At 37.7% G+C, this 2,148-nt stretch overlaps 1 non-coding gene across 1 annotated transcript; it reads right to left on the bottom strand.

The window, feature by feature from the left end:
• Positions 1-869: 869 nt before the first annotated feature.
• LOC119470491 lies at positions 870-995 on the bottom strand. Its single transcript, XR_005199404.1, has one exon. It is a non-coding gene; the product is annotated as a small nucleolar RNA SNORA26 (small nucleolar RNA).
• Positions 996-2,148: the final 1,153 nt, after the last annotated feature.

The raw sequence follows: 2,148 nt of genomic DNA, 5'->3' as shown, positions 1-2,148 counted from the left end.
AAAAACAAACAAGGCCATTCAAAAGTGGGCAAAGGATATGAACAGACGCTTTACAAAAGAAGACATACATGAGGCCAACAAACATATGAAAAAATGCTCATCATCACTGGTCATTAGAGAAATGCAAATCAAAACTACATTGAGATACCATCTCATGCTAGTTACAAAGATATGTTTAAAATCATAATTATTTTCATCAATACACATCGTTCCTTTGTGCGTCTTTCCAGCTAGTATCCTACCCTGAGCTACCTCCTCAGAGGCCACCAGATGAACTACCTTTGGCCTGGACATTTACAATCGGAAGGAGTGGTGGAAGGGCAAGTCCATGGAGGGAACAGTGTGCAAAGGCATGGACGTGTGAGAGATTGTGGCATGTGTGAGGGACCTCCAGCCCTCTGATTTCATCTTGCTGGGCTGAGGGCAAGCCATCTTTGTTGAATGAATGTTTGACAGAGATGAGGCTAAGTGCCAGGTCACCAAGGGATGAGACATCAAGCAACTTGACTTTCATCCTATAAGAAAAAGGGAGTTATGAAACAGTTTCAGGTAGGGTAGTAGTCATGGTATACTAATACTTTGATTTTATTTTTAAATTAATTAATTAATTTTTTTAGAGACAAGATCTTGCTCTGTCACCCAGTCTGGAGTGCAGTGGTACAATCATAGCTCACTGTAGCCTTGAACTCCTAGGCTCAAGTGATTCTCCCAACTTAGCCTCCCAAGTAGCTTGGACTATTGGTGTGCCCCATCATCCTAGGCTTGAAATGACCTTTAAAGCAGAGAAAACTTAAATGTCTCACTTGTTCTATGAGCTATATAAAAATATCACTAAGGTGCTTAAATTGTGATGAATTTTTTTCTGGTTAAGCTGTGACTCCAGACAGGAATCTACAGAGGAGTTTTATAATCTCTTCTCTGGGTTTTATGGAGTATTACTTTAGCCTTCTGTGTTAGTCTCTTAAAGAACTGCGAACTTGCATTTTAAAGTTCAAATGGTTAAAACATTTTGAGGGCAAAGTTCTATTTTATTGGTAGGAAATTGTTAAATGCATTCTTCTGTAAAATATAGTAATCAGCCCTTTTATGTGAAGAGGGACAAATATCTAATTAAAAATACTACTTGACATGAAACAATTGATCAAATATTTCAATGAAGACAAAGTTTTCTGCTCACTGATTGTGTTGGATGGTGTCTGCATTTAAAATGCTGTTTCATATTAATTCTGTATGTCATTGATCTCTGTCTTTGATTTACACAAAGGAGTCAGAGATGATTCTTTTCTGTAGGGAGAATCTCAAAAGCAGAAACTGAACTGATACTACAGAAGAAATGAAATAAGGCTCATTAGGATTTTTTGAGAGAGGGTTGTTTGGTGCAGTGTCTTCTGACTAAATTGATAGTTTCTTTGCTTTTGAGATATAAAAGGGAAAAAGAGTTACCTGAAAGAAACTTCCAGTCTCTGAAGCAAAGTGGTCTATCTTTGGAAGTTTGTAGTCTAACGTTGACTAGTTGGTTTTGGGAATCACTTCTGCCACTTTTCTCCAAAGGAAACATTAGAATGCAAATTTGTTTTTAAAATTATATTGTTTTTCATACTTTGAAAAGTGAACTTGGATGAGTTACATTGGGTCTCAGTATTGTTATGCAAAACTTAAGGGAGTATAGACAATGAGAGCAACCCAGAAAGACATGTTGAAAAAGAAGAGTTAAATAGAGTGACATACTATCTGAAAGGAACTAAAGACATTAAGAAAATGGTAAAAGACATGAAAGAGCGTTATTCATCAGAATTAGAAAAACTTAAAATTGGGTGACAGAATTCAGGAAAGAACTAGAAATGAAGAGAAAAAAAAATCATTTTAAAAATGACAACCAAACCAGGAGAAACTGTAGAGCAAATAGACACAAGAGAAGGCAAAAAGAAATATAAGTTCAGGCCGGGCATGTTGGCTAATGCCTGGAATCTCAGCACTTTGGGAGGCTGAGGTGGGTGGATCATGAGGTGAGGAGATCGAGACCGTCCTGGGTAACATGCAGAAACCCTGTCTCTACTAAAAATACAAAAATTAGCTAGGTGTAGTGGCGTGTGCCTGTAATCCCAGCTACTTGGGAGGCTGAGGCATGAGAATTGCTTGAACCCAGGA

The sequence above is a fragment of the Cebus imitator genome, unplaced genomic scaffold, assembly GCF_001604975.1.
Source record: "Cebus imitator isolate Cc_AM_T3 unplaced genomic scaffold, Cebus_imitator-1.0 Scaffold0, whole genome shotgun sequence".
Lineage (NCBI taxonomy): Eukaryota > Metazoa > Chordata > Mammalia > Primates > Cebidae > Cebus > Cebus imitator.
Note: the sequence above shows the minus strand (reverse complement) of the source record. Positions and strands in the feature narration are given on the sequence as shown.